Below are 16,007 nucleotides of genomic sequence, written 5' to 3' on the forward strand. Positions count from 1 at the left end.
GCGTTGTAGATATTTCCATGTTTATACAGATGGCGGTGTAGATATTTCCATGTTTATAGAGATGGCGGTGTAGATATTTCCATGTTTATAGAGATAGCGGTGTAGTTATTTCCATGTTACTAGGCATAGCGGTGTAGGTATTTCCATGTTTATAGAGACAGAGGTGTAGATATTTCCTTGTTTATACAGATAGCGGTGTAGATATTTTCATGTCTATACGGATGGCGGCGTACATATTTCCATGTTCATACAGATGGCGGTGTAGATATTTCCATGTTTATAGACATGGCGGTGTAGATATTTCCATGTTTATACAGACAGCGGTGTAGATATTTCCATGTTTATACAGTTAGCTGTGTAGATATTTCCATCGTTTTACAGATGGCGGTGTAGATATTTGCTTGTTCATACAGATGGCATTGTAGATATTTCCATGTTTATAGAGATGGTGGTGTAGCTATTTCCATGTTTATACAGATGGCGTTTTAGATATTTCCATGTTTATAGAGATGGCGGTGTAGATATTTCCATGTTTAAAGAAATGGCGGTGAAGATATTTCCATGTTTATACAGATAGCTGTGTAGGTATTTCCATGTTTATAGAGATGGCGTTGTAAATATTTCCATGTTTATAGAGATCGCGTTGTGGTTATTTCCATGATAATAGGCATAGCGGTGTAGATATTTCCATGTTTATAGAGATAGAGGTGTAGATATTTCCTTGTTTATACAATTCGCAGTGTAGTTATTTCCATGTTTATAGAGATAGCGGTGTAGACATTGCCACGTTTATACAGATAGCGGTGTAGATATTTCCATGTTTATAGAGATGACGGTGTAGAAATTTCCATGTTAATACAAATAGCTGTGTAGAAATTTCCATCTTTATACATATGGTGGTGTAGACATTTCCATCTTTAGACAGATGGCGGTGTAAATATTTCCATGTTTTTACAGATAGCGGTGTAGATATTTCCATGTTTATACAGTTAGCTGTGTAGATATTTCCATCGTTTTACAGATGGCGGTGTAGATATTTCCATGTTCATACAGATGGCAGTGTAGATATTTCCATGTTTATAGAGATGGTGGTGTAGATATTTCCATGTTTATACAGATGGCGGTGTAGATATTTCCATGTTTATACAGATGGCGTTGTAGACATTTCCATCTCTATACGGATGGCGGTGTACATATTTCCATGTTCATACAGATGGCGGTGTAGATATTTCCATGTTTATAGACATGGGGTTGTAGATATTTCCATGTTTATACAGATAGCGGTGTAGATATTTCCATGTTTATACAGTTAGCTGCGTAGATATTTCCATCGTTTTACAGATGGCGGTGTAGATATTTCCATGTTCATACAGATGGCAGTGTAGATATTTCCATGTTTATAGAGATGGCGGTGTAGATATTTCCATGTTTATAGAGATGGCGGTGTAGATATTTCCATGTTTATAGAGATGGCGGTGTAGATATTTCCATGTTTATAGAGATGGCGGTGTAGATATTTCCATGTTTATACAGATAGCGGTGTAGATATTTCCATGTTTATACAGATAGCTGTGTAGATATTTCCATCTTTATACAAATGGCGGTGTAGATATTTCCATGTTTATACAGAATGCGGTGTAGATATTTCCATCTTTATACAGATGGCGGTGTATATGTATCCTTGTTTATATAGATGGCGGTGTAGATATTTCCATGTTTATAGAGATGGCAGTGTAGATATTTCCATGTTTATAGAGATGGCGTTGTTATTTCCATGATAATAGGCATAGCGGTGTAGATATTTCCATGTTTATAGAGATAGAAGTGTAGATATTCCCTTGTTTATACAATTCGCAGTGTAGTTATTTCCATGTTTATAGAGATAGCGGTGTAGACATTGCCACGTTTATACAGATAGCGGTGTAGATATTTCCATGTTTATAGAGATGGCGGTGTAGAATTTTCCATGTTTATACAGATAGCTGTGTAGAAATTTCCATCTTTATACATATGGTGGTGTAGACATTTCCATATTTAGAAAGATGGTGGTGTAGATATTTCCAGGTTTACAGAGATAGCGGTGTAGATATTTCCATGTTTCCACAGATAGCGGTGTAGATATTTCCATGTTTATAAAGATTGCGGTGTAGATATTTCCATGTTTATAGAGATAGCGTTGACATTTCCACATTTATACAGAAAGCGGTGTAGATATTTAAAGGTTCATACAGATGGCGGTGTAGATATTTCCATGTTTATAGAGATGGCGGTGTAGATATTTCCATGCTTATACAGGTGGCAGTGTAGATATTTCCATCTTTATACAGATGGCGGTGCAGATATTTCCATCTTTATACAGATGGCGGTGTAGATATTTCCATGTTCATACAGATGGCAGTGTAGATATTTCCATGTTTAAAGAGATGGCGGAGTAGATATTTTCATGTTTATACAGATAGCTCTGTAGATATTTCCATCTTTATACAGATGGCAGTGTAGATGTATCCATGTTTATGCAGATGGCGGTGTAGATATTTCGATGTTTATACAGTTGGCAGTGTAGATATTTCCATGTTTATAGAGATGGCGGTGTAGATATTTCCATGTTTATAGAGATAGCCGTGTATTTATTTCCATATAAAAAGGCATAGCGGTGTAGATATTTCCATGTTTATAGAGATAGAGGTGTAGATATTTCCTAGTTTAAACAGATAGCGGTGTAGATATTTCCATGTTTATAGAGACAGCGGTGTAGACATTTCCACATTTATACAGTAAGCGGTGTAGATATATCCGTGTTCATACAGATGGTGGTGTAGATATTTCCACCCTTATACAGATAGCAGTGTAGATATTTCCATGTTTATACAGATGGCGGTGTAGCTATTTCCATGCTCATGGAGATGGCGGTGTAGATATTTCCATGTTTATAGAGATAACGGTGTAGTTATTTCAATGTTAATAGGCATAGCGGTGTAGGTATTTCCATGTTTATAGAGACAGAGGTGTAGATCTTTCGTTGTTTATACAGATAGCGGTGTAGATAATTCCATGTTTATAGAGATAGCGGTGTAGACATTTCCAAATTTATACAGAGAGCAGGGTAGATATTTAAAGGTTCATACAGATGGTGGTGTAGATATTTCCATCGTTATACAGATAGCGGTGTAGATATTTCCATGTTTATACAGATGGCGGTGTAGATATTTCCATCTTTATACAGATGGCGGTGTAGATATTTCCATGTTCATAAAGATGGCGGTGTAGATATTTCCATGTTTACAGAGATAGAGGTGTAGATATTTCCTTGTTTATAGAGATAGCGGTGAAGATATTTACATGTTTATACAGATGGCGGTGTAGATATTTCCATCTCTATACAGACGGCGGTGTACATATTTCCATGTTCATACAGATGGCGGTGTAGATATTTCCATGTTTTTAGACATGGCTGTGTAGATATTTCCATGTTTATACAGATAGCGGTGTAGATATTTCCATGTTTATACAGTTAGCTGTGTAGATATTTCCATCATTATTCAGATGGCAGTGTAGATATTTCCATGTTCATACAGACGGCGGTGTAGATATTTCCACGTTTATACAGATGACGGTGTAGATTTTTCCATGTTTATACAGAAGTCGGTGTAGATATTTCCATGTTTATAGTGATGGCGGTGTAGATATTTCCATGTTTATACAGATAGCGGTGTAGATATTTCCATGTTTATACAGAAGGCGGTGTAGTTATATCCATGTTTATAGAGATAGCAATGTAGTTATTTCCATGTTACTAGGCATAGCGGTGTAGGTATTTCCATGTTTATAGAGACAGAGGTGTAGATATTTCCTTGTTTATACACATAGCGGTGTAGATATTTTCATCTCTATATGGATGGCGGTGTACATATTTCCATGTTCATACAGATGGCGGTGTAGATATTTCCATGTTTATAGATATGGCGATGTAGATATTTCCATGTTTATACAGATAGTGGTGTAGATATTTCCATGTTTATACAGTTAGCTCTGTAGATATTTCCATCGTTTTACAGATGGCGGTGTAGATATTTCCTTGTTCATTCAGATGGCAGTGTAGATATTTCCATGTTTATAGAGATGGTGGTGTAGCTATTTCCATGTTTATACAGATGGCGGTGTAGATATTTCCATGTTAAAAGAGATAGAGATGTAGATATTTCCTTGTTTATACAATTCGCAGTGTAGTTATTTCCATGTTTATAGAGATAGCGGTGTAGACATTGCCACGTTTATAGAGATAGCGGTGTAGATATTTCCATGTTTATAGAGATGACGGTGTAGATATTTCCTTGTTTATTGAGATAGAGGTATAGATATTTCCTAGTTTAAACAGATAGCGGTGTAGATATTTCCATGTTTATAGAGATCGCGGTGTAGACATTTCCACGTTTATACAGTAAGCGGTGTAGATATATCCATGTTCATTCAGATCGCAGTGTAGATATTTCCATCCTTATACAGATAGCGGTGTAGATATTTCCATGTCTCTACAGATGGCTGTGTAGATATTTCCATGTTTATGGAGATGGCGGTGTAGATATTTCCATGTTTATAGAGACACAGGTGTAGATGTTTCCTTGTTTATACAGATAGCGGTGTAGATATTTCCATGTTTATAGAGATAGCGGTGTAGCCATTTCAAAATTTCTACAGATAGCGGTGTAGATATTTAAAGGTTCATACAGATGGTGGTGTTGATATTTCCATCCTTATACAGATAGCGGTGTACATATTTCCATGTTTATACAGATGGCGGTGTAGATATTTCCATCTTTATACAGATGGTGGTGTAGATATTTCCATCCTTATACAGATAGCGGTGTACATATTTCCATGTTTATACAGATGGCAGTGTAGATATTTCCATCTTTATACAGATGGTGGTGTAGGTATTTCCATGTTCATAGAGATGGCGGTGTAGATATTTCCATGTTTACAGAGATAGAGGTGTAGATATTTCCTTGTTTATAGAGATAGCGGTGTAGATATTTCCATGCTTATACAGATGGCGGTGTAGATATTTCCATAACTATACAGATGGCAGTGTACATATTTCCAAGTTCATACAGATAGCGGTGTAGATATTTCCATGTTTATGGAGATAGCGGTGTAGCCATTTCCAAGTTTATACAGATACCAGTGTAGATATTTAAAGGTTCATACAGATGGTGGTGTAGATATTTCCATTCTTATACAGATGGTGGTGTAGATATTTCCATTCTTATACAGATAGCGGTGTAGATATTTCCATGTTTATACAGATGGCGGTGTAGATATTTCCATCTTTATACAGATGGCGGTGTAGATATTTCCATGTTCATAGAGATGGCAGTGTAGATATTTCCATGTTTACAGAGATAGAGGTTTAGATATTTCCTTGTTTATAGAGATACCGGTGTAGATATTTCCATGTTTATACAGATGGACAGATGGCGGTGTAGATATTTCCATATCTACACAGATGGCGGTGTACATATTTGCATGTTCATACACATGGCGGTGTAGATATTTCCATGTTTTTAGACATGGCGGTGTAGTCATTTTCATGTTTATACAGATAGCGGTGTAGATATTTCCATGTTTATGCAGTTAGCTGTGTAGATATTTCCATCGTTATACAGATGGCGGTGAAGATATTTCCATGTTCATACAGATGGCGGTGTAGATATTTCCATGTTTATACAGATGGCGGTGTAGATATTTCCATGTTTATAGAGATGGCCGTGTAGATATTTCCATGTTTAAAGAGATGACAGTGTAGATATTTCCATGTTTATAGAGATAGTGGTGTAGTTATTTCCATGTAAATAGGCATAGCGGTGTAGATATTTCCTTGTTTATAGAGATAGAGCTGTAGATATTTCCTAGTTTAAACAGATAGCGGTGTAGATATTTCCATGTTTATAGAGATAGCGGTGTAGACATTGCCACGTTTATACAGATAGCGGTGTAGATATTTCCATGTTTATAGAGATGGCGGTGTAGATATTTCCATGTTTATACAGATGGCCGTGTAGATATTTCCATCTTTATACAGATGGTGGTGTAGATATTTCCATCCTTATACAGATAGCGGTGTAGATATTTCCATGTTTGAAGAGATGACAGTGTAGATATTTCCATGTTAATAGAGATAGCGGTGTAGTTATTTCCATGTAAATAGGTATAGTGGTGTAGATATTTCCTTGTTTATCGAGATAGAGGTGTAGATATTTCCTAGTGTAAACAGATAGCGGTGTAGATAATTCCATGTTTATAGAGATCGCGGTGTAGACATTTCCACGTTTATACAGTAAGCTGTGTAGATATATCCATGTTCATACAGATGGCGGTGTAGATATTTCCATTCTTATACAGATAGCGGTGTAGATATTTCCATGTTTCTACAGATGGCTGTGTAGATATTTCCATGATTATGGAGATGGCCGTGTAGATATTTCCAAGTTTATAGAGACAGAGTTGTAGATGTTTCCTTGTTTATACAGATAGCGTTGTAGATATTTCCATGTTTATAGAGATAGCGGTGTAGCCATTTCCAAATTTATACAGATAGCGGTGTAGATATTTAAAGGTTCATACAGATGGTGGTGTAGATATTTCCATCCTTATACAGATAGCGGTGTAGATATTTCCATGTTTATACAGATGGCGTTGTAGATATTTCCATCTTTATACAGAGGGCGATGTAGATATTTCCATGTTCATAGAGATGGCGGTGTACATATTTCCATGTTTACAGAAATAGAGGTGTAGATATTTCCTTGTTTATAGAGATACCGGTGTAGATATTTCCATGTTTATACAGATGGCGGTGTAGATATTTCCATGTTTATACAGTTAGCTGTGTAGACATTTCCATCGTTATACAGATGGCGGTGAAGATATTTCCATGTTCATACAGATGGCAGTGTAGGTATTTCCATGTTTATACAGATGGCGTTGTAGATATTTCCATGTTTTTAGACATGGCAGTGTTGATATTTCCATGTTTTTACAGATAGCGGTGTAGATATTTCCATGTTTATACAGTTAGCTGTGTAGACATTTCCATCGTTTTACAGATGGCGGTGAAGATATTTCCATGTTCATACAGATGGCAGTGTAGATATTTCCATGTTTATACAGATGGCGGTGTAGATATTTCCATGTTTATAGAGATGGCCGTGTAGATATTTCCATGTTTAAAGAGATGACAGTGTAGATATTTCCATGTTTATAGAGATAGCGGTGTAGTTATTTCCATGTAAATAGGCATAGCGGTGTAGATATTTCCTTGTTTATTGAGATAGAGGTGTAGATATTTCCTAGTTTAAACAGATAGCGGTGTAGATATTTCCATGTTTATAGAGATCGCGGTGTAGACATTTCCACGTTTATACAGTAAGCGGTGTAGATATATCCATGTTCATACAGATCGCAGTGTAGATATTTCCATCCTTATACAGATAGCGGTGTCGATATTTCCATGTCTCTACAGATGGCTGTATAGATATTTCCATGTTTATGGAGATGGCGGTGTAGATATTTCCATGTTTATAGAGACAGAGGTGCAGATGTTTCCTTGTTTATACAGATAGCGGTGTAGATATTTCCATGTTTATAGAGATAGCAGTGTAGCCATTTCCAAATTTCTACAGATAGCGGTGTAGATATTTAAAGGTTCATACAGATGGTGGTGTAGATATTTCCATCCTTATACAGATAGCGGTGTACATATTTCCATGTTTATACAGATGGCGGTGTAGATATTTCCATCTTTATACAGATGGCGGTGTAGATATTTCCATGTTCGTAGAGATGGCGGTGTAGATATTTCCATGTTTACAGAGATAGAGGTGTAGATATTTCCTTGTTTATAGAGATAGCGGTGTAGATATTTCCATGCTTATACAGATGGTGGTGTAGATATTTCCATATCTATACAGATGGCGGTGTACATATTTCCAAGTTCATACAGATGGCGGTGAAGATATTTCCATGTTTTTAGACATGGCGGTGTAGATATTTCCATGTTTATACAGTTAGCTGTGTAGACATTTCCATCGTTATACAGATGGCGGTGAAGATATTTCCATGTTCATACAGATGGCGGTTTAGATATTTCCATGTTTATACAGTTGGCGGTGTAGATATTTCCATGTTTATAGAGATGGCCGTGTAGATATTTCCATGTTTAAAGAGATGACAGTGTAGATATTTCCATGTTTATAGAGATAGCGGTGTAGTTATTTCCATGTAAATAGCCATAGCCGTGTAGATATTTCCTTCTTTATAGAGATAGAGGTGCAGGTATTTCCTAGTTTAAACAGATAGCGGTGTAGATATTTTCATGTTTATAGAGATCGCGGTGTAGACTTTTCCACGTTTATACAGTAAGCGGTGTAGATATATCCATTTTCATTCAGATGGCGGTGTAGATATTTCCATTCTTATACAGATAGCGGTGTAGATATTTCCATGTTTCTACAGATGGCTGTGTAGATATTTCCATGTTTATGGAGATGGCAGTGTAGATATTTCCATGTTTATAGAGACAGAGGTGTAGATGTTTCCTTGTTTATACAGATAGCGGTGTAGATATTTCCATGTTCATACATATGGCGGTGCAAATATTTCCATGTTCATACAAATGGCGGTGTAGATATTTCCATGTTTATAGAGATGGCGGTTTAGATATTTCCATCTAAATACAGGTAGCTTTGTAGATATTTCCATGTTTATACAGATGGCGGTGTAGATATTTCCACCCTTATAGAGGTAGCGGTGTAGATATTGCCAAGTTCATACAGATGGCGGTTTAGATACTTCCATGTTTATAGAGATGTCAGTGTAGATATTTCCATGTTTATAGAGATGGCGGTGTGGATATTTTCATGTTTATAGAGATGGCGGTTTAGATACTTCCATGTTTATGCAGATGGCGCTGTAGATATTTTCATGTTCATAAAGATAGCGGTGTAGATATTTCCATGTTTATAGAGATGGCGGTGTAGATATTTCCTTCTTTATACACATAGCAGTGTAGATATTTCCATGTTCATAGAGATGGCGGTGTAGATATTTCCATGTTTGTACAGGTAGCGGTGAAGATATTTCCATATTTATACAGGTAGCGGTACAGATATGTGAATTCATTAAACCTCTTTTTCTTTACAAATTACCCAGTCTTGGGTATGTCTTTATCAGCAGCATGAATATTGACTAATACACTCACTGTCCAAGAATGATACTCTGTTAGCCCATTTGCATTGTTATAAAGAAATACCTGAGGTTGGGTAATTTATAAAGAAATGAGGTTTATTTGGCTCCTTGTTCTGAAGGCTGTACGTGAAGCATAGTCCTGGCACCTGCTTCCAGGGAGGGCATCAGGAACCTTCCAATCATGGTGGAAGGTGAAGGGAAACCAGCATATCACATGGTGAGAGCAGAAGCAAGAGAGACAGGGAGGAGGTGTCAGTCTCTTTTAAACAACCAGATATCGCATGAACTCACAGGGTAAGAACTCATTCATTACCAAGAGGACAGCACCAAGCCATTCAGGAGGCATCTATCTCCAACATTGGGGATCACATTTTAACGTGAGATTTGAAGGGGACAAACATCCAAACTATGTCAGATACCAAAGCTGACAATGCTTAGGATCTTTAGCTGTTCCAGGTTCTGGGAAAAGGGAGAGAGTTAGCTTCCCTCGTCTATGCTGTGCTACTCCATATTATATTAGTAATTACTGTTCTCTAAAACTTCTTGAAAGCAAATAAACAAATGCAAGGCAAAACATATGAAATGCAAGGCAAAACATACGAAATGCAAGGCAAATGCATTAAAAACTTTTGAGTGTTAATATATAGATTTTATTTTATCTTTTTAATTTCTTTTGCTTAACCAAATAGATTATGTAGTTTTGATTAACTGGCCATGAAATAGCTCTGCCTACATAGAATTTCCCATGAATAATTGGTTGTGGAGACTTTTGTGTGTGACCCAAATCCTCCCTCAGAACTGAAGTTTGCCCGGCTATTGGGAGTGTTGTCAAATCATGCCTCTCAGCTGATTCTCTCTAGAATTTATTCTCAGGAGATCTAATTAATAACTTGTCAAGCTGATGTCCATCCTTGGGGACAACTCGTATCTGAAGAATGGCCAGTGACAGGTATTAAAACTCCATACTCCTGCCTCAATTTAGGGCAACTCTGAAGGGTCACCCCAGCTTCTCAGCTCCCCCTTGAGATTAGCTGAGGTATTTGTTGTGACTGCCTCACATCTCAACTCCCTTTGTCCAATTCAGCTTTTTCGCCACAGTTGTTGGCTCCTAGGATTTTACCCAGTTAAATGTTCTCTACACAAATCTCTATCTCAAATCTGCTTTACAGGGAATGTGGCCTCAGACAGGTTTTCATTAGTTTGTGGACATAACTCTCATTAGTCATTGATATGATTCAGCTGTGTCTCCACCCGAATCTCACCTTGATTGTAATTATCCCCGCATGTCAAGGATGGAGTCAGGTGGAGATAATTGAATCACAGGGGCGGGTTCCCCCTACTGTTCTCCTGGTAGCGAATAAGTCTCACGAGATCTGATGCTTTCAAAATGGGAGTTTCCCTACACAAGCTTTCTTCTCTGCTACCATTTAAGATGTGCCTTTGCTTCTTTTTTGCCTTCTGCCGTGACTGTGAGGCCTCCCCAGCCATGTGGAATTGTGAGTTCATTAAACCTCTTTCCTTTATAAATTACCGGGTCTTGGGTATGACTTTATTAGCAGCATGAGAACAAACTAGTACAGTCTGTTCTATAAGCCCAAGTCGGATCACAGAGTCCCGCTTTCTGTTTTTTTTTTCTAGCCCATATTTCTACTAAAACTTGACTCATATAGACTTAAAACAAAATAGTTAAGCATGGCTAGTATTTATTTAATATTTTATACGTGTCAGGTACTGTATTTTGTAACTTATCTTTTAATAATCTTTCCAAATCTCTAAAAGGAGAATTCTGCTCTTTTATAGAGAAAATTAGGATGGCTCAATCTTTTGATTTTTATTACAGGCTTTATTTTGTATAACATATAATAAACTAAAAATATTGAAAGTTTAGAAACCATCAGCACACAATCGAGGTGATGGAAATATACTTCACCTCCAGTTTCCTGATGCCTCTTTATAATACATTTCTCTGGCCCCTCTTTCCTGGCCCTTAAAAACCACCAAACTGCTTTCTGTCACTGGACAGTAATTTATACAGTCAAAAAATGTATATAAATAAAATTTTACACTATGCACTTTTTTGTCTGACATTTTATGTTTTTTTCTCTGCATGTTTTACCTCTAGAGTCTGCCTTGTTTCACTTAGTATAGTTATTTTGAGATTCATTCATGTTATAGTATGTATCCATAATTAATTCGGATAAAGCAAGTTAATTCATTAATGTATTGATTGATATTTAGACTGTTTCTAGTTTGGGCTATTATGAATACATGTGCTATGAACATTTGTGTTGATATCATTATATGAACACCTACTTTTATCTCTCTTGGGTAAATACCCAGGAGTGCAATGACTGAGTCTTACGGCAGAAGTATGTTTAACTTTTTAAGGGACTCTTAAACTGTTTTTCAAAGGTTACACTTTTTTGTATTCCCATCAGCAGTGTATAAGAGTTTCAGCTTCTCAACATCCAAGCCAGTGCTTGGCTATTATCAGTCATGCTAATCTTAGCTATTTAAAAATAGATAGTGGCGTCTCATTTTGGTTTTAATTTGCATTGCCCTAAGCATTAATTATGTTGAGCATATGTGCTTATTTACCAAACAAATGTCTACTTTGAAATGTCTGTTCCAGTCTTTCACCCAAGTTTTAAATGGGGTTGTTTGTTTTTCATTATTAAATTTTGAGCTTTTAAAATATATTTTTGATGCAAGCCTTTCATCAGATATATGAATTGCAAATATTTTCTCCCAGCCTGCAGCTTGTCTTTTCAGTCTCTTAATAGATTCTTTTGAAGAGCAGATTCTTTTTTTTAAATTGGATGAGTTCTTCTTATCAATATATTATTATATAAATCATGCTGTGGGGTCATATCAAAGAAAGCTTTGCCTGACTCAAAGTCCCAAATGTTTTCACATCTTCCCTCTCCTCTCCTTTGGGAACTGAGATTACACATAAATTCAGTTACTTGAAATTTACTGTCTACTATTGCTCTGTTCATGTTTTTTAAAAATTTATTTTCTCTCTATATTTTATTTTGAGAGGTGTCTATCTTTTCTTCTGTAATGACTAATGTGCTATCAGCCTACCATGTAGCTGGGACTACAGCCGCATGCTACTATGCCCCGCTAATTTTTGTATTTTTAGTAGAGATGGGATTTCACCATATTGGTCAGGCTGGTCCTGAACTCCTGACTTCGTGATCCACCTGCCTCGGCCTCACAAAATGCTGAGATTACAGGCGTGAGCCACTGCGCCCAGCCTCCTTTAGTGTATCTTGCATGTCTCTATTTTAGAACATATAGAATACTGTTTCAATAAGCATTTTAATGTTCTTAACTGATAACTCTGGCACCTTGATTTACTCTGGATCAGTTCTGACTCAGTGATTTTTCTCCTTATTATGAGCCACGTTCTTCTGTGTTTTGTTGTTACTGTTGTGTCTCTGCTAAACTGTGTCTGGATGTCAGATATGGTGACTTTTATCTTATTGAGTGCTGGAAGTATATATAAATATTCTTGATCTTTGTATTGGTATGTATTTAAGTTTAGTTGGAAAGAGTTTGACTCTTTTTGGTCTTGCTTTAAAAATTCATTATGTGGGATCAGACCAGTTCTCATTTTAGAGCTAATCACTCCCAACTAGTGAGGCAAGATCCTTCTGGGTATCCCTGGGAATCTTGAGGTGTTTCTGGTTTGGCTGATAAAATAAGCACTATTACTGGACCTTGGTGAGCATGTGTACTGTTACTTTTCATCTTATCTGGGTGTTGTTTCCCCAACCGTAGGTACTTTTCTCTAGGCCTGTCCTAACAATTACTTAGCTGTGTACTTTAGGGGGACCCTTTGCAGAGCTCTGGAGTTCTCTTTCTGTGCAGCCCCTTCTTCTCGGAAACCTTGTCCTGAGAGCTCATGTCAACATGGTTTCTGTGGACTCTCAGCTCTGTCCCCTCAGCTCAGGGAGAACAATGGGCTCCTCTTGGGCTTTTCTCCTGGAGTAGTGGGCTGGAAAACTTTCTCCAGGCATAAATTAGGGCAGTTGATAGGCTCACCTTGTTTGAGACTGACTTTACAGGGTCTTGCAAACTTTTGTGGCATACATTTTGGCCATTTTTTTGGTTGTTTCAGGAGGGAGAGAAAGTCTAGTTCTTGTTACTCCATCATGGTCATTGCAGAAGTCAACCTAACTGATATTTCTCAATACAGTCTGTTGCTACACATTGAACTTGCTTAAGATAATTTTTAGATGGCACACAACTTTCTGTCCATTGAATGAGACTCTCTGCTTATTTTGCAAGTGCTCATTTCTATGGAGACATTTGTATGGAGAAACTTCAAAAAGTTTGTGGAAAAATGAAGTTAAAAGATAAACATTGAAAATGTGATCTTCGGTTTTCATCCCTAAAGAACTGATGGTCCTGGGAACTTAACAATGTCAATGCAGTCTCTTATACATTATTAACTTAAGAAAAATGGGTGCCCTTTCCACATTTGTTGAGATTGGGAAACAAAAAGAAGTCAGAAGGAGCCAAATCAGAGCTGTAAGGTGGATGCCTGACAATTTCCCATTGAGACTCTCACAAAATTGCCTTTGCTTGATGACAGGAATGAGCAGAAACATTGTGGTGTTAGAGGACTGTCTGCTAAAGCTTTCCCAGGTATTTTGCCCTAAAACTTTGGCTAACTTATTCAAAACACTCTCATGATATGCAGATATTATTGTTCTTTGACCTTCCACAAAGTCAACAAGCAAAATGCCTGGAATGTCCCCAAAAAACTGTTGCCGTGACCTTTGCTCTTGAGTGATCCCCTTTTGCTTTGACTGGACCACTTCCACCTTTGGTAGCCATTGCTTTGATTGTGTTTTGCCCTCAGGATCATACTGGGAAAGCCATGTTTTATCTTCTGTTACAATTCTCCAAAGAAATCCTTCAGGATCTTGACCCTAGTTCTTTAAAATTTCCATTGAGAGCTCTCCTCTTGTCTGCAGCTGATCTGAGCACAACACTTTTGGCACCCATGCAGTGGAAAGTTGGTTCAACTTTAATTTTTTAGTCAGAACTGTGTAAGCTGAACCAATTAAGATGTCTACGATGTTGGCTATTGTTTGTGCTGTTGATTATCAGTCCTCTTCAATTAGGGCACAAACAAGATTAATTGTTTTCCTTGCAAATTGATATGGATGATCTGTCCCTGTGGACTTCATCTTCCACATCATCTCGTTTCTTCTTTAAAAAAGCTGTCCGCTTGTGAACTACTGATTTCTTTGGTGCATTGTCCCCTCAAGCTTCTTGTAAAGCATCAGTGATTTCACCATTCTTTCACTCAAGCTTCATCATAATCTAATGTTTGTTCTTGCTTCAATTTTAGCAGAATTTACATTGCTCTGCTAGGGGCTCTTTTCAAACTAATGTCTACTCCTTCTTACTGTCTCAAACTAGATCCTGTTCAAACATGCTATAATAAATTAGTATGAGTTTATTTTGCTGCCAAAATTGAAACCTTTGCATAGTTTTTTTCATAATATGCATTTTCCATGAACTTTTTAAGGCCTCTCATGTATCCACAGGTAGAGTGCCTTACCTATTCTGACTTCATTCAATTATTCAAGACTTTTCCTTGTCAGTGATACATTAGAAAGGTAGAGTATTGAAAAATAAGAGTAGCTTCTGCTGATTAAGAAATACTATATCTTTTTCTACTTCTTTCTTTCTTTTTTTTTTTTTTTTTTTGAGACAGCATCTTTCTCTGTCACCCAGGCTGGAGTGCAGTGGTGTGATCTCAGCTCACTGCAACCCCTGCCTCCCAGGGTCAAGTGATTCTCCTGCCTCAGCCTCCCGAGTAGCTGGGACTGTAGGTGCCTGCCACCACACCCAGCTAATTTTTGTATTTTTACTGGAGACAAGGTTTCACCATATTGGCCAGGCTGGTCTTGAACTCCTGACCTTGTGATCTGCCTGACTCGGCCTCCCAAAGCACTGGGATTACAGTCATGAGCCACCGTACCTAGCTTTCTACTTCTTTCTTATTATTTTCCTCCTCTCTCATTCCTATATTCTCTCCTTTCTCCTACTTTCCTCCCCACTCCCTGTTTCCTTCCTTTCATCTTTCCTGTTTTCAAGACTTAATATTTCTTGAACCTCAGATGTTATCATAGTATGTTATTTGTTTAATTTTCACATAACAATAATAGTTTAAATACAAATAATATTTATTTTCATCCCCATGTTATCAGTATAACAGTAAAGATGTGGAGAGGCCAACTGGGCATGGTGGCTCAAGCCTGTAATCCCAGCACATTGGGAGGCTGAGGTGGGTGGATCACGAGGTCAGGAGATCGAGACCATCCTGGCTAACACGGTGAAACCCCATCTCTACTAAAAAATAGAAAAAATTAGCTGGGCGTGGTGGCGCGTGCCTGTAGTCCCAGCTACTCGGGAGGCTGAGGCAGGAGAATAGTGTGAACCCGGGAGGCAGAACTTGCAGTGAGCCAAGATCACACCACTGCACTCCAGCCTGGGTGACAGAGCGAGACTCTGTCTCAAAAAAATAAATAAATAAATAAATGAAAATAAAATTAAAAAAATGATGTGGAGAGGCCAAACCAATGGCTCTTATATCCACGTTCTTTCTTCTAAATGATTTCACCTTAGTTTTGGTCTGCATCTCTAACCATAGCTAGTTGCAGTAGGACCTTCTATCTGGCCTTGCTGCTCTCATTTTTGGACCTCCTCACTGAAATCAAATTGATCTTTCTAAAACGCAA

The sequence above is a fragment of the Gorilla gorilla genome, chromosome 23 (assembly GCF_029281585.2).
Source record: "Gorilla gorilla gorilla isolate KB3781 chromosome 23, NHGRI_mGorGor1-v2.1_pri, whole genome shotgun sequence".
Classification (NCBI taxonomy): domain Eukaryota; kingdom Metazoa; phylum Chordata; class Mammalia; order Primates; family Hominidae; genus Gorilla; species Gorilla gorilla.